The sequence below is a fragment of the Microcaecilia unicolor genome, chromosome 3, assembly GCF_901765095.1.
Source record: "Microcaecilia unicolor chromosome 3, aMicUni1.1, whole genome shotgun sequence".
NCBI lineage: Eukaryota > Metazoa > Chordata > Amphibia > Gymnophiona > Siphonopidae > Microcaecilia > Microcaecilia unicolor.
In genome coordinates, this window is record NC_044033.1 from 177608881 (window position 1) to 177634484 (window position 25604).

Below are 25604 nucleotides of genomic sequence, written 5' to 3' on the forward strand. Positions count from 1 at the left end.
GGGGAAAGAGAGCTTGGATTCTTCTCTTCTGTTGCAGGCTGCATCCCATCAGACGGTCGAGGAAGACTCCGGAGCCATGGGAAGGCCGAGATGGGTCAGACCGGAAAGAAAAGTCCAGAGGCCCGAGGGGCCAGAGCCCAAGTCACCTGCAGAAGGAATGGACATGGCAGGGATGGACACCATGATCCAGGTTCTGGGACTTGGAGGAGGACTTGTCTAAAGACTGGTGGGACTATGCTTAAGCCTGAAGGGGTGTCTAGGGAAGACGGGACCCCAAGGAGGAGAAAGAAGGTTGAGCCAGTGTGTTACCAATGTGGGGAAATAGGCCATGTTGGAGAGTGGTGTCTGGAAGTATTCAGTTCAGAGGATGAACTGGGAGACTGGGAGGATATAGGTAATTCTACAGTCAGTTGGGGGGGGGGGGGGTTAAGTGACATGGCAGGCAAGAGGAAGCCCAAAGGCCATGGGAGTCCGGAGGTGACCCATTCCTCGGGGGCAGACTTCATGGTTAAGCCGGGAACCCAAGAGGAAAGAGGTGTCTGCAGGGAAGAGGAACAGGAGGAACCCGCTGCAGGGACAGCCCAGTCTCTCGGTGGCCCTGAAAATAAGCACATGCTTAGGGCACCAAGGGAAGGGGGGTACCCCAGAGTTTTTCCCCTTCGCTATCATGCCCTTAACTCTTTCACTGCCGTCTGCCACACCCATTATCCAGTATGAATGTCAGTGTTTTTCTAATCATTATAAATATATATGATATTTTGTTTTGTACAATAATATTTCTCAGCACTTATTGAGTCTCAATGTCTTGTCAGTTAAGCAATGGAAGGGACGAGGGACACCAATGTTGGGCTGTGATTAGGGCATCAGTTGGCCTTAATCCAGCCCAGAAGCACATATACGTGCAGGTTGCTTTTACAAAGTAGGCATAATAGGTATATTTTTTTGAATTTTCTGTAATTTATTTATTTATTTATTTATTTGTTACATTTGTATCCCACATATTCCCACCTATTTGCAGGCTCAATGTGGCGTACATAGTACCGGAGAGGCGTTCGCCAACTCCGGTATGAACAAATACAAAGTGATGTTGTGGTAGGATACGGTTCATGTGGAATAGACACATTAGGGAATCATAGAGCGGAATATTAAAGTCTGCCAGAATATGTAGATTAAATGGACGTAGTTAATAGTATGGGGGAGGTTAAAGTAAAGGGAGGAAGAGGAATGAAGGAGGGGGGAGGATAAAAATTTCAAATGTTTGATCATGAAAGTTGTTTGGTAAAGATATCATGCCTATATTGTGTTTTGTTTCTCATATTCTGTAATGCTTGCTATGGTATAAAAGTATTCTTAGAGTCTTTTAGACACACTGTTGTGCAGACTTGTAGACTTTCAAAAACAGCTGCACAGACACACACTTATCATATTCTCACAGACACACAGCTGCACACATATTCTCACAGACACACAGCTGCACACGTGTCATCTCTCACACATAGTTACACACTGTCCAAGTCACACTTTTCGCTACACGCATGCAGACCTACAGTATGTGCCTGTGGTACTGGGCACACACCGCTGTTACGCACAGCTGGACAAATCCTTGCTTTGAGTTGAAGAGTGACAGTGGAACTTCTCATTTCTGTCCCAGTTTTTTTTCCTCCTGTTTGATTGTTCTTCATCCTCCCAGAGGCCACAGACAATCCATCACTCTTCCATCCCATTTTCTCTTAATGCTCCCCTAAAAATCAATGCGTCCGAACATACCCACAGCTGGCAGAGGTGCATAAAGGATTGCTCAGTTCCAATAGAAGAACTTGCAGAGTTCAAAGATATTTATCTTCTCCCTGCTCAACAGCAAACTAATACTTTTTAAAACCATTACACCAAAATAGTTATTTTTTAAAAAGTCTCAGCTGGTAAGCGTCTGATGGCTCAGTGTCTCTGCTGTATTCGATGTGATACACTGTTGTGAAAGAATGGCAAATATATATTTTATTTATTTGGATTTCCTCACACCTTTTGCAGTAGTAGCTCAAGGTGAGCTATATTCAGGTACACCAGGCATTTCTCTGTCCCTGGAGGGCTTACAATCTAATTTTGTACCTGAGGCAATGGAGGGTTAAGTGGCTTACCTAAGTTCACAAGGAGCAGCTGGGCACCGTTGTATGTCACGATTGGTCAGGGCCGTAGAGAGACTGAGCTGGGCATGGGTCTCCACGGACCGCCACTGCCGCCTCCCCAGGACAGCCATGTAGCCAGACTTAAAGAATTGGGGAGGCCCGGAGCCCAAAAGGGGAGGGGGGCACATTTTGCCCCACCTCTCTGCCCCCACTGCAACTCCAAATACCTTGGTTGGCGGGTGTCCCCAAGCCTCGCCTGTAGAAGCCTTCCTCCAGTATTGTTCTCCACCCCATTGCCTGGCCTGCGGCTGCTTTTCTCCTCACGTCACGTATGCTCAATTTCATCAAAACTGAGCATTTGTGATGTGAAGGAAAAAGCAGCCGCAGGGCAGGCAATGAGGTGGAGATCAGCGCTGGAGGTGGGGCTTTGTGACCCCTGCCAGCCAAACCAGAGTCCCCAAAGCCCTGAACAGACCCGCCCCTTAGTCTTGGTTCAGGCCACAGACAGCCTATGAGTGGCGCTGCCACTACCCGAGTAAAAACTGCAGCCAACCTCCTTCACTGTAGAAGACTGTATTTTAAGGTGGGGGCGAGGGCCGGGTCTGACAGGGATTGCGTATGCCACTTCTCTTGCACCTTGTTTAAATACACCACTGGTTGCTGAACACAACCCAATATTCTCCCTCTCCCCCAGTTTCTCATGCCCCTCCCCAGTCTTCATCCAGATTCTCTTCCCCTCCTCCCCACAGCAGGGCTCGGGGTGGGCTCCAGATTTTTGCTCCTTCCACAGCATTCCTTATCTCCCCCTGCATAGCCAGGCTCTGCAGATGCTTGAGCCATTTCCCAGCTTCCTGCACTGCAGCGGCTCAAGTCAGAGACTGGCCCTGCAGAAGAGGGAGGAGAAAAAGAGCCCTGCTGGCTGCTGTAGAGGTAAAAGTGTAAGGTGGGGGAGGGGGGGTCAGCATTAAAATATTAACGCGTTAATAGCATTACTAACACGTTAATTACCCACAATGTCCCTTACCAGGAGGAAGCCTTGCGTGGGTAGAAGAGGACCTCGGCTGGTGGGGGTTGGGGTCCCCTGCCAGCAAAGGTAGGCGGCAGTGGCAGCGGGGGAGGGTTGGCAACAGGAGGGGGGATTGAGAGGGTCATCGGTACGGGGGGGGGGTCAAAGTTGTTGTTGGTGGTGGTGGTGGCAGCGGCGGCGGCGGCAGGGAGGGGGTCGGCAATGTTTGGGGGGGTTGGCGGCACCGGGGGGGGGCTAAAATGTGCCCCCTCACCTCGGGCTCTGGACCCCCTCCCGCTGAAATCTGGCTATGCCCCTGGCGCAAAGCATGCCCACTCTCTACCTCCAGACCTGCCAGCACTAAAAAATACATTTTCTTTTATAGCCTGTGGATAGTATGCGCACATCCTCAAGTTACCACCGGATGCCTCAGTGCACCCTGCGGTAACCAATTGTTTGCTGTGGTAAACATGCTGAGGGTTAGAATTCTATATGTGGCGCCTGAAAATTCCGCGTGGAAAAAAAATACATCTAGGCGTATTCTGTAAATTTTATAGAATAAGCTTAAATTTCTGTGCCATATATAGAATAACGCTGAGTGCCTCTCCACGTAACCATATGTAGTCGTGGCCATTTACGCCATGTTTTACTTGGTGTAAATCCCAATGCCTAAATTAGGCTCAGGTCGGGCAGGGGCGTAGCCAGACATCCAATTTTGGGTGGGCCTGAGCAAGGTGGGTGGGCACGGAATTCATGCTTCCCCCGTCCCTAGACCCCTTTGTTCTGCTCTGTTCTCTGCTCGTCATCCCTCCCTCCACCTGCAAGCCCACAATATTAAATATCTGAGCAGGAGGGGGATCTACAAACCCCGCCAGCTCTCTTCTAAACAGCAGCCAACAGCACTTTCCTCGAGTTGATGCCACAGCCAGCAGGCTGTGCATGCATGAAAACTAAGCATGTGCAGAGGGGCTGGTGTTGGTGTCAACTCAAGACAAGTGCTGCCAGCTGCCGTTTGAAAGAGCACCGGCTACCTGAGGAGGAAATCTTCAGCTGGCAGGATTTGAGGATCTCTACCAGCCATAGCAAGAGTGCCACAATTCTGGGTGGGCCTGAGTCTAAATAGGGGTGGGCCCTGGCCCACCCTGGCCTACCCATGGCTACACCACTGAGGTCGGGTGTATTGTATAACAACGCACATAGATTTTAGAAATGCCCCGCCCATGGCCATGCCCCCTTTTCAACTATGTGACTTAGAATTTAGGCACACCACATTACAGAGTTCGCTTAGCAAGCTGTAGACATAAATCTTAATTAATGCCAATTAGTGCTGATGCTTGTTAACATCCAATTAACAGTGCTGATTAGCTAGTTAATAAATTAAGTTATGCGCATTGTTATAGAATACGCTTTGATTTCCACGGGGAAATTAAGGCGCCATATATAGACTCCTAGGGTTAGTGCTTACCACACCTTTCTAAAAGGGACCCTTTAGGTTCTTTGTTTTGAATTCTCCTTATTGTTTCTGTTGGATCCAAAAAAGCGGCATAAATCTGCATTTGGACGTTTTTCTAACAAAAACATCCAAATTGGTATTTTCAAAACCAATTTTTAGACATTTTTCTATGAAGTCCGTCAGAAGTGCGTTCAAATCACAAGGGGGCGTGTCAGAGGTGTTTTAAGGGTGGGACTTTGGCGTTCCTAACACTTAGACATTTTTCAGCCATAATGGAACAGAACAAAACCGTACAAGACTAACACTAAGTTGTTTTGAGCTAAAGTTTTTATAACAAATAAGGCACAAAAAGGTGCCTAAATGACCATATAATTGCTGGAGGGAATCAGGGGTGACTTCCCCTTACTCCCCCAGTGGTCACTAACTCCCTTCCACACCCTAAAAATGTGATTAAAAACATTACTTGCAATCCTCTATGCCAACCTCAGATGTGGGCTTTTTTTGAGGGGGTACTTAGGGGTACTGAGTACTGGCACCTTTTTCATTGTCTGCTAAAATTGACCCATGGATTGCAAGTTTTAATGAAAGAGCTCAGGCTCTACACACCAAGTCTTCCTTGTCATAGTTTCTGTGACTGGTTGCAGGGGCCCTGGCAATTGTGGGGTGGGTCCTTCAGTGATCACCCCACCCCTGAAGGGTGGCCTAGCATTTGAGTACCGGCACCTTTTTTGCTAGATAAAATGCACTGGATGTTATACTCAGGTCCTTTAGAACAGCATGCAGATCCCTGGAATAGCCTAGTGGTGGGTGCAGTGCACTGCAGACAGATGGACCCAGGCCCATACCTCTCCCTACCTGTTACACTTGTGGAGGAAACTGTGAGCCTTCCAAAACTCACCAGAAACCCACTGTACCCACATATAGGTGCCCCCTTCACCCGTAAGGGCTATGGTAGTAGTGTACAGTTGTGGGTAGTGGGTTTTGGGGTATTTTGGGGAGCTCAGCACAGAAGGTAAGGGAGTGAATCCAGAATGCCCCAATTTGACTGCCCCTATCGGACTGACCGTTCACTTGTCTATTAGATTGTAAGCTCTTTGAGCAGGGACTGTCTCTCTTTGTTAAATTGTACAGCGCTGCGTAACCCTAGTAGCGCTCTAGAAATGTTAAGTAGTAGTAGTAGTAGTAGTTATGTTCTTGGGAGCAATTTATGAAGTCCACTGCAGTGCCCCCTAGGGTGCCCGGTTGCTGTCCTGGCATGTCAGGGGGACCAGCCTACTAAAAATGCTGGCTCCTCCTACATCCCAATAGCTTGATTTTGTGCATTTTGCACTTGGACGTTTTTTTGTTTGAAAATGGACCAAAAAACAAAACGCCCAAATCACAAAACCTTGTATTTTCGAAAACAAAAGATAGATGCTTTTCTTTTTTCAAAATGACCTTCTTTACTATTCTGATTTTGGATGGTTTTTTTTGCAAAACATCCAAAGTTGGACTTAGACGTCATATCTAAAATGCCCCTCTTAGTCTTGTTGTGGACTTGGTGGGTAATAATAAGTTTTGCATTCTTTCTTGGTAATTTTAATTTAATGTTATTTATTTAATATGTGTGCCCCATTTGCTGTACATGATTATTTCTTGTAATTTTTGTTCAGATTTAATAAATATAAAAACAAACAAGCAAACAATCAAATATCCAGGAGCATTAACAAGAGCAAATAGTGCAGGCTTTTCTAGAAAGCACTTAATAACATGAATGCATCATAGAGCTACAAAGCTGATACCTGATGATCAAATGCGAGCTAGAAATCAGATTCCATAGCAACTACAGATTTCTTGAGTGGAGTGAGATTCAGATGAATTGAGTCTGAATATACTATCAGCAAAAATAATGGCAATTGATATGTAAAGATTGTACAAGCAATGTCAGTGGATTAAATAAGATGAGGAAAAGAACTGAGCACTGCTGTCCTTTGCAACATATGGGGTATTTATCAGAGACCAATGAGTTGAAAACCACAGAGTAGGCATGATTACTTATAAAGATGTCGAGCCATTGGAGAACTTTTTCTTCTCTTCCATGATCTCTTAGCCCTGATAGCAGCAACCTGTGATCAACTAAATCAAAGACCACAGAGAGGCTCAATGAGACTATAAGTGTTACTTTACCCTTATCAAGAAATCAATATATCTAACACATAATCGCTATGGTGTTTTTCCCTAAACCCAGATAGGCAGGGATGAAATTATCTTTCTTGGAGATAAATTGAGGCTCATTGTCAAAGCACATGGACTTACAAAGTTACATAGGTTACCACATAAGTTTGTAAGTCTATGTGCTTTGAAAGCAAGCTTCAAAATCTACTAAGATAGATACTATTTAGTGCTATGGCCAAGGAATTCAACTTGAATGACATTTTGCTTGATATGTCCTTTTAAAGCCTATGGGGCAGATGTCGCCAGAAGATGCATGATCACTCTATTTCCCTTAGCATTTTGCTTGACTCTGTTTTCCCTGCTAAGACTCCTGACCTTTTTGCACTTGGCACAGAGAAATTAGAACAATTAATCATCCCAGATTACCCTGTTGGCCAGAAATAGCAGGTTCAGAAATAGTGAGGCCTTCCACCAAAGGTCTGTTAACTCTTCTATGATAAATCCACCACTAGCAAACAGAAGAGTCCCTTCAATATTCAAAACTGCCTAGACTGCAAAGAGTTCAAGGCAGTCTGCAGATGCTTTTGTGAGGGAATCATTGAAGTCCTCCTTTTTGTTATGGGCCCCTGATTCGTTTATTGATGACACTTTTCCTAGGGGAATTAAGAGGAAGTTTTGCTAGAGGATTTTAAGGGATAAAAACCACTGTACAAGAATGGACTATGTTCTTTCCTTTCTACCTTTCCTGTGGTGTGTTGGACTTTAATTTTTTAAAACCTTAATAAAAACACATTTGGAAAATTAATTTATAAAAGATCAACATATAAAAACTGTTTTGTAATATACACATTTGGTTAGAAAAGTAAACACAGAAACTAAGCATCAAAAAGAGAAATGTGATATATTTTTGACATCAGAAGTGAAATTGCAAATATGAAAGAACCAAAGTCTGTAGAAAGATAAAAACAGTCTCTCCAAATGTGTGACCATGCTTATTTTACATTATAAACACTTGTTGATAATGAAGGTTTCCTTATCATCTCACCAGTCCAGTCCAGATACTTGGGTTTGTGCTGGCCTGCCAGCAGATGGATACTGAGAACTACTGAGATGTGATGCCATCACTTAAGGACCTTATGCAACTCGATTTCTCAGTCTTCAGCAGGTTGCAGGCTTTCCATATAACCTCTGGTGGTGTGGTAGGCCTATATTTCCTTTTCTATGGTCAGTCATGTGAAAAACAAAAGCAGCCTTGGGAGGTTTTCTGGTTATATATAAAAAATAATTATAGGCATGTAACACCTAGGGGTTCCAGGTCCCACCCCCCCAACTAAACATTTTGTTAAGGGGTTAGGTTTTTCTTTGCCTTGGACCTTTCCCTTGGGATGAGTGCCTAAACTGAATTGCAGCTGAACAGTTTGACTGACAGTTGCAAGTTTCAGTGCTTCTTTGGTTCTGACTTACCTGCTGAGGTTTACTGGGACAAAAAGGCTGCTCCGGAAAGGCTTTTGTTTCTGCCTTTGTTGGTTTACCCTGTCAGACTAGACTCCATGCAGGGTCACTGGTGTGTTTTTACAATAGCAGCACTGCAGGATATTAACAAGCACTGTTCTGTTTGTGAGGCCTGAAGGTCAGCTACTGTGGCAGCAGGGAAATGCTGAGAGTGTGAAGAGAAAGCTGCAGCTTCCTTTATTTCTTGGTGCTGAAGGATTGTTTAATGAGCAATGCTCTGGTTCCTTCATCCGCGTGCAGCTGGTAGTTAATGTAGCTGAAGTGATGGCAGACCCAATTTTGGCGGGAACTGCCCCCATGTTTGCAGTGGTCCAAGAAAACAGCAGGGTAATTGATCTGCAAACTCCAAGATGGACACCAAATGAAGCAGATACGTATGTGGAAAACAATATTTAATTGATATGGATCAATAAAAAATTAACAAGCCCGACACAGGTCATGTTTCGCTCCACTGGGCTGCATCAGGGGCTACAAAACAAACAATCATATAACAATTAGAACAAATATAAAAGCAAGTAAACATAAAAATAGATATAAAATAATAATTACATTTCATTACCATAATCTCATACTCGGCTGATAGTAATAGAACACCATGGTGATACAGTTAAATAAAAAAATAAATTAATTAATTGAAATATCAAAATGATATTGTATAGAACTTAATTGTACAAATTGAATAAAAAATATGAATAAAAATAATATAATGTAAATCACTAACATAACATTCATAGGCAAACAATATATATATATATATATATATATATATATATATATATATGTGTGTGTGTGTGTGTGTGTGTATGTATCCTGTTAAACAGACATCAAATAAAACACATATTATGTTAATAAATAGTCAAAAACTTCATAATATATTTAATATATTTAACTGTATCACCATGGTGTTCTATTACTATCAGCCGAGTATGAGATTATCAATTAAATATTGTTTTCCACATATGTATCTGCTTCGTTTGGTGTCCACCCATGTTTGCAGTGTTCATGATGGTTGCTGCCAAAGGAGACTCTTCAGTTGTCTCCCTTCCTGCTAACAATGATGCATTCCTCTCTTGTGAGTAGGTCACAGGACTTAAGTTTTGCTCAGAATTTCTCACCCAAATTTATTCTTTTGTGGCACAGCAGTGGCATAGCTACAGGTGGGCCTGGGTAGGCACATGCCCACCCATTCTTGACTCAGGTCCACCCTGTATGGCCTTCAAAATAGTTCAGCATCAGCTGCCTCACTCCCCTCTCTCCCTCTCCTCCACTCCCAGATATGGCATTTGCCTCCCGCCCGCAGCTCCACAACACCTGCCTTCTCTGTTCTACCTCAGCACCTTTCTCAGCAGTAGCAGCAATGTATGTTTACTGCCTCCGTCAGACTTAGAGGCTTCCCTCTGCCTTGCCCTCACTGACATCACTTCCTGTTTCTTTCCTGGCAGGACGCGACTGAGGGAAGCCTGCGGGGCTGGCCAGGCAGTGGATGTACATTACTACTGTCGAATGTACTAAGGTATGGGGGTAGTTTCAGAGAGGGGAGAGATGCTGGGCCTTGAGGAAAGGGACATGCTGGATATGGGAGTGGAGGAGAGGGAGAAAGATGCAGGACAAAGGAGGGGGGGATTTTGGAAGGCCCACCCATCCAAACTCTGGGCCCACCCAAAATGAAAAGTCTGGCTATGCCCCTGTGGCACAGAGCGTTTTGTATGGACAGAGATTTACCTTCTATTTTTTTTGCTTTACCTAATGTCCCTGCTGCTTCTTTTAATGTAGCCATGGTATTTTACTAAGCTGTGATAGCGTTTTTAGCTCGCAATAGAAATCAGCTAGATGTAAATGCCAAGACGTCCATAGGAATATAATGGCATTTACTGCTAGAAGATTTCTACTGTGAGCTAAAAATGCAACCATGGTGTAGTAAAAGATCCCCTTAAATTTAATAAATGGCATCTTTAAAAAAAATCAGTATAGCGCTATTCTATAAATGATGCTTTACACCAAGCTTCAGGCCACTTATTGAACTCCTCTGTTTTAAAAGTCTTTGTAAGAATAACTTCAGAAAAAGCTGCATTCTGATCCAAAGACTTGAGTCCCACTCCAAGCTTCTGGAACACTCTTTGTGCTCCAAACTTGATATTGTTGGCCAGGTCATTTGTCCCCAGGTGGATTACAATATCAGTATTATAATTCTTACTTTCTTCTCAGATAGTAGTTCTGGTAGCAGAGGATCTGGGAAGAGATTTTATTAAGCTGGGACCCTTGAGCTGTGTTTCTAAGTTAATGCCTCTTATAATGGAGTCTCCTAGCAGTAAGAATTTTCTGCTTTGAGCTGATGTGTCATTGTTTTGGGGATGCCCTTTGGATTGTATTACATTCCTTGTCTCTGGCTCAACCTCAGTACTTCTTTTCTGAGAATCATAATGTTCCAGTACAGCAAAGGAATTATATATGGGCAAAGGTTGGAAGGGTGAATCCCTCTGTGACACAGGTCATAATCTACCTGAGCCTACTGTGACCCATCTATTCCTCTGTTGCTTTATGGCAATGCCGGTGGTAAACTGACTGGGAATTTGGTAGTCCTGGATGCTTCCTTAATAGCAGCCTATTCCTTCTTGAGTTTGTTGATTTCATCTTTCATAGCTGATATCTGGAGACAGATTGTGCAAGCTCTAATATTCCAGATGGTTTAGGCACAACTTATATTACATTGAATGCAAGTAATGTTGATTTGATTAACAAATATGAGAAGGTGCACAATGTAAAGGATATCAGTGAGCAGGATTGTCCAATAGAGGGTTTATTAAAGATAATTGTTTCTTGGTTTTTCTATATAGGTAGAGCTAGCCTAGGGTTGGGTGGGAGAGGGGTGGGAAGGAAGGGTCTATAAAGTCAGGAGGAGGACTGGAATATAGAAACCAGCAGCTCCACAAAGTGAGAGGAAAGGTAGTTAAAAAAATAGAATAGATGGAGGTAAAGTCAGTAGATTATTAAGAAAGATATGAATAGAGAGGGACACACAGGCAAGAGAAGTCTACGAATCACTGCAAATCAAAAAAATCTGATAATATATAAATTCAGAAACGCTTAGCTTGTAGCAGTGTTCCAATACACATGTGTGTGTTGCTCCAGGAAGCAGCCTCTCCCTTAAAGACTCAGAGGGGCATTTTTGATATGACGTCCAAGCCAGACTTTGGACATTTTGCGCTAAATATCCCAAATCTGAATTTTCAAAACCGCAAAATGTCTTTTTTTTTCTGAAAATACTGTTTGTAACCAGTTTTTGTGCTCTGTATGTTTTTGGAAAAAAAAAAGCGTACAAGTGAAAAATGTAGAAAATGTAGAAAATCAAGCCATTGAGATGTAGGAGGGGCCAGCATTTTTAGTAGACACCCTAGGGGCCGCTGCTGTGGATGTCATTGAAATGCTCCCAGGTACACATTTTGCCATTGCTCCTTTATCTTGACTGCTGAGTTTCCCAAAACCCACTACGCACAACTGTATACAACTGCAATAGCCCTTATAGTGAAGGGGGGCACCTATATGTGGGTACAGTGGGTTTCTAGTGAGTTTTGGAGGGCTCATGGTTTCCACCACAAGGGTAACAGGTAAGGGGAGGTATGGGCCTGGGTCCACCTGGCTACAGTGCACTGCAACCACCACTAGACTACTCCAGGGGTCTGCATGCTGAGGCTGTTATAGAGGCTGGTAAGTACTATTTTTATTCACATTTTTGGGTTTTGGGAGAGGAGTTAGTGACTATGGGAAAGTAAGGGGGAGTCATCCCCTCCAGTGGTCATCTGGTCATTTACGGCACATTTTTGTGCCTTATTCGTTCTAAAAACAGGTCTTGACCAGTGTTTAGATTTTTGCCCTGAACGTTTTCGTTTTGTTCCATATAGCTGTAAAATGTACACGTGTTAGGCACACCCTAAGTCTACCCTAATCCCACCTTTGGAACACCCCTAATATGCCCCCCTTGTAATTTTGGCACTCTGCAGATGAAATGAATAGATAAACGTGTGGAAAAAGAGGTTTTGAAAATACCGATTTGGACATTTTGAAAAGATTTTTGTCCAAATGCTGCACTTTGTGGATGTTTTTCTCTTCCAAAAATGAGCCCCTCAGTCTACTAGGCATCAGGTACAATGGGAACAAAATAAATTAAACCTCAAAGTCTGCAGTAGGAAGAAGGTTCAAAACATTTCTGGAAATAAAACACCCTTATTCAACAGTCAATTTCAGCATAAAGACACAAGGCAGAGAACAGTTATAAAGCCAGGATGAGGACTGAAATATTGAAGCCAGCAGCTCCATAAGTAAGAGGAAAGATAGTTTAAAAAAACATAGAATAGATGGTAAAGTCAGTAGATTATCAAGAAAGATATGAATAGAGAGAGACACAGGCAAGAGAAATCTTTGAATCACTGCAAAGCACAAAAATCTGATAATATATAAACTCAGAAAAGCTTGGCTTGTAGCAATGCTCCATTACATAAAAAATAAACTGAACCTCCAATATGCTGCACTATTCATGCAGTATAACACTAGAGAAATAGGAGATGCAACTCTCCCGTGCAAAATATAAAGTTAGCAGATGTAAATTCCAAAAAATCAACATATTCAAATCACTAAATTTGAAAATAATTTTTTCTGTCCTTGGTGTCTGGCCATTTTATTTTTCTAATCATGTTGTCCTCAGTCTCTGGTTTCTGTTATCCATGTCTTCTATTAAGTCTCCAGCCAGGGTATCCACTCTGTCTGACGCATCTTCTCTTCCTTCTTGTCTTCCTCACTTTCTCTCATAGATCCATCATAGACATTAATTTCTACATCTCAGTTTGCTTCAATTTAATTTTCTCTCTCTTTATCCACTAAGATTTTGCTCCTCCTCCTCTTTACCATACATTCTTCACATGGGGGTAGTTTGGGGGGAGGGTGAGTGGGGTGAGGGGGGCATTACCCCCACCACCCCCAATGCAGGGCCAGCGCAACACTGCTGGCAGCTCTCAGTCCCTCCTTCCCGCCCTCAGCTTCCCGATAGCCCTCCTCTCCGTTCCTTCCTGCTGCCTGCGTTTAAACCTTTTATTTTCAGTCGCAGCGACGGCAGTGAAGAAAACAGCACAGTGGGCTCACCTCCAGCCTTTCCCTTCCCTCACACAGTGTCCCACCCTCGTGGAAACAGGAAATACATCATTAGAGGAAGGGAAGGGAAGGGAAAGGCTGGAGGCGATCCCGCTGTGCTGTTTTCTTCACTGCCGTCACTGCGACTGAAAATAAAAGGTTTAAATGTGGAGGGGGGCAGGAAGGAACAGAGGGCTGTCGGGGAGCTGAGGGCAGGCAGGTGGGGCTGGGTTGGAACTGAAGGAGACTGAAAAGGGGGAGCTTGGGAAGTTCTCTAAGTCCAGCATCTCCTCTGTCTTTCAATTTCCACTTCCTGTCCAGCATCTGCACTCTTTCCTTATCCCTCCTAATGTCCATTATATCCTGACCATTTCCCTATATTGCTGTGTCCTACTTTTTCCTTCCATCTCTCTCTTTTCCTCCACATCCAGCATCTCCCCTCATCTCTCTTCCCTATCTCCTTTGCCTCTGTGTTCAGCATGTCCCTACATCCATACCATTTCCAGCATCTCCCTTCCATCTTTATATACCTGCCACCTTGTCCATTATCTTCCTTTCATCTCCCTATATCCTCTTATGATCACAATCTCCTCTCTATCTCTTATCTTCCACCTTCAGTGTGTCTACCATCTGCACTGTCTCTCCTGATCTCTTTCCATATTCAGCATCTGCACTCTCTTCTTATCTCTCCCTATTTCCCTCTCTGGTGTCCAACATCTTTCCTCCGAATTCTATGTCCTCATCCAGCATCTCCCAACACATCTCCCCTACTTTGATACAGCATCTGCCCTCCATGCACCTTTTGACTCCCCTCCCTCCCCATGCCCAACATCTCCCTTTGGTCTCCTTATCTTCTCCCATGTTTAACATCTTTCCTCCTTCCTCTCCACCCTCAGGCCCAACATATCTCCCACTTTTCCTCCCTCCCTTCCACCCTGGAGTCCAACATGTCTCTATCCTACCCTCCACCCAGGGGTCCAACATGTCTCCATCCCCCTCCCCTCCTCTCCCCTATATCCTGGGGTCCAACATGTATCCATGTCCTCCCCTCCACCCTGGGTTCTAACATGTTTCCATATTCCTCCCCTCCCCCTTTCCCCCTGGGTCCTCCATGTCTTCATCTCCCCACCCTCTCCTCCCCTGTCCTCTACCCTGGGGTCCAATATGTCTCCAACTCCCCTCCCCTCTACCCTGGAGTTCAACAAGTCCCACCACTCTGGGGTCCAACAAGTCTCCATCTCCCCCCCCCCCCCCCCCACCTTTGAGTCCAACATGTTTCCTTCTCCCTCCCCTCCCCTCTACTCTAACCTGGGTTCTACATATTTTAATCTCTCCTCTCTTCCCTCCCCTCCCCTCTACCCTGGGGTCTAGCATGTTTCCATATTCCTCCCCTCCACTCCCTTCCCTTCCACCCAGGGTCCTACATGTCTCTTCCCTCCTCTCCGATCTGGACCTAACCCAACACGTTTCCTTCCCCATTCATGTTGCTGGTCACACTTAGTTTAATTCTCTTCTCTGCCAGTTTTGCAGGCATCTTGACCAAACTTTCTGCATCTTCTATATTTTGGTCCAACCATATCTTTATAACTTTTCAAATAAATCTTTTCAAACCTGTCCTTTTTTTACCTCATCAGATTGCATTATTGAGGAAATTGCTAGGAATTATTAGGAAGGAGATGGTAAATAAGACCGAGAATACTCTAATGCCTCTGTATTGCTCCATGGTGCAATCTCAACTTGAGTACTGTGTTCAGTTCTGATCTCCGTATCTCAAAAAAGATATAGCAGAATTAGAAAAAGGTTCAAAGAAAAATGACCAAAATGTTAAAGGGGATGGAACTCCTCTCATATGAGGAAGGGCTAAGAAGTTAGGCCTCTTCAGCTTGGAAAACAGATGGCTGAGGGGAGATATGATTGAGGTCTACAAAAAGTACAAACATTAAGGAACACTCAATGAAATTATGTGGAAATACTTAAAAAAAATAAGAGGTAACATTTTTTCACTCAATGAAGTTAAGTTCTGGAACTCTTTGCCGGAGGATGTAGTAACAATGGTTAGCATATCTGGGTTTCAAAAATGGACAAGTTCCTGGAGGAAAAGTCCACAGACTGCTATAGAGACCGACATGGTGGAAGTCACTGCTTGCCCTGGCTTTGGGAGCATGGAATGTTGCTACTATTTGGGTTTCTGTCAGGTACTTGTGACCTGGATTGGCCACTGTTGGAAACAGGATACTGGACTGGATGGACCATTGGTCTAACCCAGTATGGCTATTCTCATGTTCTTATCCTATTACCCTTCTATCCCTTTCCTCCTCCTTTCTATCTGACTTTGTTTCTCTTTTGATCCATGATCCAACTGCCATCTGGGACACAGTTCTCTGTACCACTTCAGATACTATAGCTCCACCCTGTCTCATGTATTCATTATCCCACGATTCTTACCTATGGTTCCATTCAGGCCTTCGTTTATTTAGACCACAGGTATGCAGTATGGAAAAGTAAAGAGAAAGTTCAAATCCATTACTTCTCTGGCTAAGTGCAATGAAGCACTTTGGTTCTATAAAGCTCAGATCCAACTGTCCAAGAGGTATTACAATACTAACAAGTTATATGCTTTCATTGATAAACCAAAGAGCTTTTCTCAGTCTTAACTGAATTAACCATGACTAGCTGACCTGACCCAACCATCATAACTCTGGAACTAGCAAAATACTTCCCCAATAAGGTTTCCTCTTTAAGGAACTCCCTACCCCCTTTAGCCACGGTCATTTCTACAGTCCATGACTCATTTTCCTCTTACACCTTCATTTTTTGCAGAAAACATTCTCCTCCATGAGGAAAACTTTTTTTTTTAATAAGGTTTTAGATATTATGGGATCAATACTCAGCCGTTTGTCTTAGAAAAAAAAAAAAAAACACTGTCTAAGACTATGAAGGAGAAGACTGTGCCTACTAAAGGCACTTACCAGGAAGAGAGGTTTCAAAACCCATCTATTAGCAAATAAGATGCAGAAGAATAGAGGAGACAGTCCACCACAGAAGAGGTCAAGGACTGTAAATACTTTGAGCACCTTTGATACTCTTTGCCCTCACTTCACTTTGTTTTTATGGACTAACCCCCAGATTCTATATGGTACGACTTGGGTTGCATACACAAATCATGTCATATTCTGATTAGTGCTTGGAACTTAATTATCTTAACAAGCCAATCAGCGTCAATAATTGCCACTTAACAAGCAACTGTTGACACTAATTGGCTTTAATTGGAATTTACACGCACAACTTGCTAAGCATATTCTGTAAAGCAATGTGCGTAAATTCTAATGCATGCAGCTGAAAAGGGGGTGTGGCCATGGGCATGGAATGGGCGGTCTGTGGGTGTTTCTAGAAATTATGCTTGCTGTTATAGAATACATCAGCTCCGCAGTTAAGTTAGTCATTGGCATTTACACCAAGTTTTACGTGACGTAAATTCCCATGATGAGATTTGCTAGCTTATTTTTGAAAGGGAAGGACGCCCATCTTCTGACACAAATCGGGAGATGGGCGTCCTTCTCCAGAGGTCGCCCAAATCGGCATAATCAAAAGCTGATTTTTTGCATCCTCAACTGCTTTCCATCGCGGGGACGACCAAAGTTCATGGGGGCGTGTTGGCAGTGTACTGAAGGCGGGACGGGGGCATGATTAAGAGATGGGCGTCCTCGGCAGATATTGGAAAAAAGAAGGGCGTCCCTCACGAGCATTTGGTTGAGTTTACTTGGTCCCTTTTTTTCACGACCAAGCCTCGAAAAGGTGCCCGAACTGACCAGATGACCACCGGAGGGAATCGGGGATGACCTCCCCTTACTCCCCCAGTGGTCACCAACCCCCTCCCACCCTAAATAAATTTTAAAAACATTTTTTCCAGCCTCTATGCCAGCCTCAAATGTCATACCCAGCTCCATGACAGCAGTATGCAGGTCCCTGGAGCAGTTTTTAGTGGGTGCAGTGCACTTCAGGCAGGCGGACCCAGGCCCATCCCCCCTCCCCCCACCTGTTACACTTTTGGTGGTAAATGTGAGCCCTCCAAACCCACCCGAAACCCACTGTACCCACATGTAGGTGCCCCTCTTCATCCCTAAGGGCTATGGTAGTGGTGTACAATTTTGGGAAGTGGGTTTTAGGGGGGGGGTTGGGGGGCTCAGCACCAAAGGTAAGGGAGCTATGCACCTGGGAGCAATTTGTGAAATCCACTGCAGTGCCCCCTAGGGTGCCCGGTTGGTGTCCTGGCATGTGAGGAGGACCAGTGCACTACGAATGCTGGCTCCTCCCATGACCAAAGGGCTTGGATTTGGTAGTTTTTGAGATGGGCGTCCTCGGTTTCCATTATGGCCAAAAACCGGGGACGACCATCTCTAAGGTCGACCATCTCAATATTTAAGTCGACCATCTCTAAGGTTGACCTAAATGTTGAGATTTGGGCGTCCCCGACCGTATTATCGAAATGAAAAATGGACTTCCATCTTGTTTCGATAATATGGGTTTCCCCGCCCCTTCGCTGGAACATCCTTAGAGATGGATGCCCTTAGAGATGGTCATCCCCGTTCGATTATGCCCCTCTTAGTCACACAGTTGGGCCCTAGGCATATTCTACAAACTGCGCATAACTTTAGGCATAGTTTATAGAAATAGGCCTAGGTATATATATTTTTGGTGCCAAATTTACGGCACCATATATAGAATCTAGCCCTATATGCCTCATTGCTTTCATAGTTCTACTTCTGTATATTTTTATGTGCTTGGGGAGGGTCTAATAAATGAGCGCTTTCATTCTAATATTTACCAACCTCCTGCAGTTATTTCTCCAGTGTGGGTGTTATGTGCCTGTCCAGAGACTATTCATAGATTACACAACCAGCCACCAGGGGGCCATATACTTCTTGTGTGTGCTTGAGGGAGGCTTTTGGAGGGCAGGTTAATTTGATAACCACAGGCATCAAAAATAACATATCCCAGGGGGTCACTCTCAGCCCCACCACATCAAGGGCATGGCTACAACAGGATACCTAAAGTATAGTTCTAGGATATCCCCAGTGTAGTTACTGATTTCTGCAGTGCAGTTAGAAGACATCTGTAGTGTAACTGCAATGCGATTGCAGTGTGCTTTAGTCGCAGTTTACCTGTACTGTAGTTAATCTAATGCATAACTTTTTAGGCAAGTTACACTTTTTTTACCACTGTCCATTCTACTCCTTGAAAGTGAGCATCTGGTTCATCTCCAAGTGCTGCACGTTTTCTTCCTTTCATGCCTCACTGGGAAGCGGTGTACGATCCACTCAGTGCTGTACTCTCTCTTTTCCTCGTCCCATCTTCCAGGCGGGGAATGAATCACAGCACTGAAATGTTATCATAATAGGCTTTTGAGCATATTGCTTTATGCTAACAGGAGGGGGCAATGTTTAGGCAGCCAGGGGTGGTAATACAAATTTAACGCCCCGGCACTTAAATCTCAACCGGTGAAAGCTCCATTAGGATAATCAGATTCACTCCGTGCTCTACATCAGCTGAAATAGCAGTTTTCTGTTCTCTCTGACAGATCAATACCAGCAGGATAATAAATATTCTTGGGGGCTGCTGTCCAAATCTAATTCCAATTACAAGCTGGAAGGAAGCTGTAAGAACAGGTCCTGCCAGTGTCTGCAGGAGGAGGGCAGGCCTTGGATGCTCCAGCTGTGAGCAGCTGCATGGCCTATTGTTTTGTTTTGCTTTATTCTGTCTCGTTCTCTACCCCTTTGGCATATCCATTAGATTAAAGTAATTCTGGTGTTCTTGGTTTCCGTCATAGACCGTTCTCGAACAGTCCCAATTTTCATTCCTGGAAACAAGAAATGGGCAAAATAGATGTTGGGTTTAAAGAAATGCTTGATGTAGACTATATTATGGGCTGGAAATTCCAAACTGCAGAAATGCACAGAAATTATATAAATAATGAGGAACAATCACTTAAGGTCGTTTTTGAGGGCTACATCTGCTGACAGCACAACTAAGTGCATCATATACCAGACAGGCCAGCATATTGGTTCACCACAGTTATTCAGACCCAAGCAGAAGCTCTGCTGAGACCTTGTCCAATCACGTAGTCTACTTGTAATCTAGGAGAGGTATCATGTGTTAGTGCATGTCAGGTCAAAATTCAAAGGATGCTGTGCATTTTATGTGCTTAAGATCAGGTGAAATTTAATCCAAAATTAGATGCCTACATTTCAGGCTGAAAATTTGCATCACTTATGCCCTGGAAAGTCAGGTCTTTATTTTAAGCCTGTTACTCACTTTCCTAAACTCACCTGTGTGAGTGCCTTTCTTTCTCCTCAGTATGACTCCTACTTTTTTTTGGAGGGGGGGATTTTTAAAGTTATATGACCCCTGGAAAATGCCCTTTGCTGGGGTGGAGGGTGGGAGGAATTTCCAGGGGGTAATGAGAATGTGGGACTGGTAGAATGGGCCTGGTATGTGGTGATGGAGGGAGCCCGGCCCTTTAAGGTTGGGTGAGAAGTAAATAAAAAGGGTTGCAAGTAGATGATCAGTGTCTTTGGTTGCCCAGCCCCTGCCGAGACCTGAGGGACTGAGGAGGAGTCCTGGAGGGAATCAAGTAAATCCTGGGGAAGTTGGACATTGTTAATCCCTATCAAATAGGTAGAGGGGACTGCTGTTAGAATCTTTCCATTAAGGAATTCGGAGAGAAGCATGCCTAGTGGAAAAGAACACCCCAGGCACGACGGTAGTGGGCACAAAGGAGCCTCACTCCCAAGAGAGGGAACAGTGCAGCCTTTCAGGAGCTTATCTGGACCAGAATGGGGACAGACTGTTGATGAACAATAACTGGATGTGATTCTGTCTTGTGCATCTAAACCAATACAGATGAGGATTGTTTATGAACTGTTGATGGTTTGAAGTTGTTCCAGTAAAAGAAAGTTTGAAGTTACTTAGTGAGACTGTTGGTCATCTTTTCTGAGAGCAAATTCTTGAGTATTCCAGGGAGAAAGCGTCCTTCGGCCTACCGGGATTTAGCCCGGCCCTGGCCTGTGACCAGCTCGACTGAGGTACAATCTGTTTTGTGGACCCTGGTCCTGGGTACTTGACCTGTGGAGCTGAGCCAGTGGCCCTGACTCAGGGTAAACCAGGGTTTCAGTTATCTTCGTGTATAAGTAGCCTTTTATAACATTTTGACTGGTGTTAAAAGTATGTATAGTGACATATGGTGTTGCAGACTTCACTGGTAGATGTGTGCATGGGCAGAGTTTGGGTGAAGTGTGGACAGAGTATGCAAGTGCATGCACAGATTATTTGAAAATACTTTTTTACGGAGCGGTCACAAAAAGAGATGCAAAGCGTCAACATAAAGCATCCAAATCTTCTACAAAGAAAGATAGCTGGATATGATTTACAAAGCTAAGAAAAGACCACACTTCAAGAAAATATGTGGTTATTAGGCTCTTGCTATACCACCTTTCAGAGCAGGAATCAAAGGTATGCACAAACTAAAAAAAAATAGAAAGTTTTGAAAGGAATTACAATCTAAGAAAGGAAAGGAAAGAACACTTTGGAAATAAGAATCCAGGGAAAGGAAAAATGAATGCTAAAAGAGGATAGAGCACCACCAAATTAACCATCAGGAGGAGGGAGAGAGGATCCTGGAGTTCACCAGCAGCCAACACAGCCGAGATCATGGCACTCTGGGAAAGCTCTTGAAAACAAGTAAGTCGTTAGGAGAGCACGGAACTGGGGAAAGGATTCAGCAGCCTGAATGTCAGCTGGAAGAGAATCCCAGAGAGAGGGAACTAGAAAGAAAAAGAAAGAATGGCCTCTGGATTCCAATCTAGCACGGCGCAAGAGTGGAACAGAGAAGTGATTACCAAACGAGGAACGGAGTGTACGAGGAGGATGGTAGGGAGTAATGAAAGTGGCCAAAGAAGGAGAGCCAGAATAAAGGACCTTGTGAGCAATGGCTAGAGCCTTTTGTTAATGGGAAGCCAATGATATTGCTTCAGTAAGGAGGTGACTATAAAGCAGCAAAAAACAGTCTCTCTCAAGGCACAAAAGTAATAAACACAGCGAAGGTGATACCAGAAGAAAAGTAGACTAGATGATGATGTATAAATAATATATAATTTTAGTTAAAACATCCAAAGACTCGACACGAATTGTGTTTCGGCCACAATGGCCTGCCTCATGAGCCTTGAAAATGGATGCCTTCTAGTGGTAATATTTCTCAAATGTCATACGAGAAGTTAATGCACCTTCAAATATGCAAACATTATCGCACTGGTAGTAGTATCACTTGTTCACTCGAAAGTTAACAAACAAGTGACTATAAATCCCCTGCCCATCCCTATACCCCTTCTACCCCCAACCCCACCTAAACCTCCACCCCCAAAAGGAATCCCAATAACTACAGAGCACCCCAGTCAGGTTATCAACCAAACACAAAACTTCAACAATTAAAATTTCTGCTCCAGATTATAAAATGTGGTAATTTATGCAAGTACAAAAATAATCCAGGTATGCACATTTGCAGTTGCATGAGATCAGGTGTAAATGTCTGCACCTGTAATATCAGTGCAATTATGCATCCCAGCCAGCAAAGGTAAAATATTTAGTGGAGGGGGAGCTTAGAGGAATGGTGACCCCCCCCCTCCACCAAATGGGCTGCTGGCTACACCCCTGCAATGGGGCATAAAGAGACCAAAATGATTAAGGGGATGGAATGACTGTCTGTGGGGAAAGCCTAAAGAGGCTAGGGCTCTTCAGCTTCGAGAAGAGATGGCTGAGGGAGATTTGATAGAGCTTTATAACATCCTGAATGGAGTGGAATGAGTAGATGTGAATGCTTGTTTACTTTTTCCAAACATAGAAGGACTAGGGGAATGAAGCTACTATGTAGTCAATTTAAAACAAATTGGAGAAAATATTTCTTCATTCACGTGTAATTAAACTCTGGAATTCATTGCCAGAGAATGTGGTAAAAGCAGTTAGCTTAGCAGGTTTTAAAAAAGGTTGGGCCCATTTCCTAAAGAAAAGTCCATAAGCCATTATTAAAATGGACTTGGGAAAATCCATTGCTTATTTCTAGAATAAGCAGCATAAAACCTGTTTTACTGTTCTGGAATCTTGCTAGATTCTGCATGTAACTTACAGAATACTGTAAATTATACATGTCACTTGGTGCACATAAGCGCTATAGTTAAGCCTGCCATAGACACGGTGTAAATGTTGTCTCTTACTTTTAAGCAGTGAAGAGAGAGAGAGAGTCCAAAGTACAAAATAAGAAGTTAAAACAGAGCAAAAAAGCACCAAGGGCCTCCAGGATAGAGATAAAAATCTTTGTTTGGTGCAGATTGGATTGAAGCTGCCACCGAGAAGTGCTTGAATGAGGATCTTTTGGCTTTTTTTAAATTGACATCGTATGCTGGATTGTGGCAACTCTGTTTTTGGATAGCATTTCTAGATCAAGTGGATTTTATTATACTGACTCATGACGCAGGTTGTATGCGAAATACAGCCCGTGGATTGTACAGTAAAGTTCTGCTTTCCCTATCCTGGAGGCCCTAGGTGCTTTTTTGCTGTGGGCTCTTACGTTTAGGCATCATAGGCGCAACCTATAAGAGGCTTGGGGAGACACTAAAAGCAATGTGATACACATGGGACCAATTTCCTGGGTGTGCCCCTGCTAGCTCTGACAGTCACGCCTCCTCGATAAACTTCCTCCATCAGAGGGGCATGACCGGAAGAGCAAGTGGTGGTCACCCTGCACAGGAAACTGATCCTAAGGTCTTCACATTGGATTTATAGTTGATGGCTTCTGGCCTGCTGCTGAGCAGGGAATCTGCAAAAGGGTGAGGGGAGAGAGAAAGTGAGTGATGCTGCCTTTGGTGGAGAGGGTGGTGGTGGTGGGGAGCAGAAAGATAGCTAGAGGGAGAGAGAGAGGGAATGGAGGATGGGGAGAAGAGAGAGAGAAGGTGGATAGGAGAGGGGAGGAGAGAGAGAGAGGAGGAGAGAGGGAGAGAGAGAAAGTTTGGATAAGACTGGATGGGGATAAGAGGAAAGAGATGTGATAATGCGGGAGTAGGGAGAGAAACAGAGAGAGAGAGAGAGAGAGGAAAGAGCGGAGGAGAGAGGTTGGGATAAGCTGGAGGGGAGAGAAAAAACCCAGAGAGAGAGAGATAGAGAGAGAATGAGAATGGGGGTAGTGCTGGATAGGGAGAAGAGACAGAAACATAAAACAGGGTAATGCTGGATGGGGAGAAGAGACACACAGAGAGCGAATAGGGTAATGCTCGATGAGAGACGAGAGAGAGAGGAGAGAGAGAGAGAGGAGAGAGAGACATAAGTACATAAGTACATAAGTAGTGCCATACTGGAAAGACCAAAGGTCCATCTAGCCCAGCATCCTGTCACCGACAGTGGCCAATCCAGGTCAAGGCACCTGGCACGCTCCCCAAACGTAAAACATTCCGACAAGTTATACCTAAAAATGGGATTTTTCCAAGTCAGACAGACACACTCTCACACAGAGAATGGGTAAGGTTGGATGGGGATAAGAGACATACAGAGAGACAGGGGCCGCTGAGAGACAAAGCTGAGCCCGGGCAAGCAATCTTATGGGCCTCGCTATCACCCCCCCCCCCCCACTGCCACTGATGCTTCCTCCTGGCACCACTGTTGCCGCTGCTACTCCTCCCCCACAAGTTGGAACCTGGAGAGCGATATTACTGGTGAAAGAAGAAGCTGGGGAGTAGTTAGGCCTTATGACTGGAGAAATTCTGTACAAAAAATTACAAATAAAGACTGTAGTAAGAAGTGCTTAGGAAAGGACAAACAATAACAGAACCTAGTAATACTTTGCCAAAGACAGAAATTCACCCTGTATAGCATCTGGACCCGTGCGTCTAGGGAATAATACTACAAAAACATTAAACAGGTTTTGTTTCACATTGATAGTACCCAATGAAGACATATCCCAAAATGTGGAACTATACATCTTTATTATAGAATAATAATAATAATAATAAATAGTGAAATAGCAAACAAGCACACAAAATAAATACTACTAGGAATATACCCAAGGTCTGACTAACTAGCACACAAAAATAGATATCTGTAAGTATATATATATATTTTTTTCTTTTTACAAGATGCTGAATTTTAAATATTATGCACAGAATTTCCAAAATGTTTGTGCAAAATTGTCATTTTGTACCAAATTCCATCAAGAGTAATAAGTAGGGTTCTTTCTGTTATAACATATTTGCTAAGTGTATGTTGAGTTTGGATTTTCTTTAGGTTTTGCATTGTACAATGTGCCTGGTAGAGAGATTTATGTTGCTATTACTCTGATTACATAAGAATCAGAATAATTGTATTGTGACTTCCATGGAGAAATGTCCTGGTCAGGATTTGCATTTGTTGGAGGGGAGTGGGCTATATTCCCGCTTGAAATTTGGACGTTTTTAGCAAAACGTTCAAAGTTGGACACATTGTCATATCAAAAATGCTCCTCATAGTGTCTTAGTGGAGGGAGTTAGTGTGGCTATCACTGATTTGACACCAGAGTTTGTATGTTGAGTTGAAAAGTGAAACATTCTACTTCTAATCTGTACCTCTTGGGGAGAGTTTTATTGGTTGATCTGGGAATGTTCCGTGAATGAATAATTATACTCTATATTCTCTGTGAGTCCTTGGTTTCCTCATTTGACTTCTGACCCACAAATGGACAACTATTCCTCAGCTCAAGAGAAAAGACCGGGAGGGTGTTCAGACAAATCAGGTTGGTTGAATAACTGAAGCTGAAAAACTTTTGGTCTGAGATTAAATCACAGTTGTCTAATACTTGTTTATAAAGATGGTATTTCCACTGCTAAAAATGTTTATTTTGGGAAGCTGATTGCGGAAGGAATGATAAATCAAAATGTTATTTTTAGTATTTTTAATAAGCTTACTCAAGTATAATTGATGGTTGATATTCCCAAATGTCTACAGCCATCCTCAATAGAGTTGGAGAATTCTAAATAAAATAAATCTCATAAGGCAATCTCTTAAGAGCTTAGTACAAGAAATTGACCATTCAACAAGTGAAGTGGTGTTTCTATCCCCAGCAGATAGGGATTGATCCTCTTTTGCATTAGTAGAAGTGTCTACAGTGACTTTTTTGTTGAAGAAACTTTCTCATAAATCTTTTATTAGATATTTAACCTTC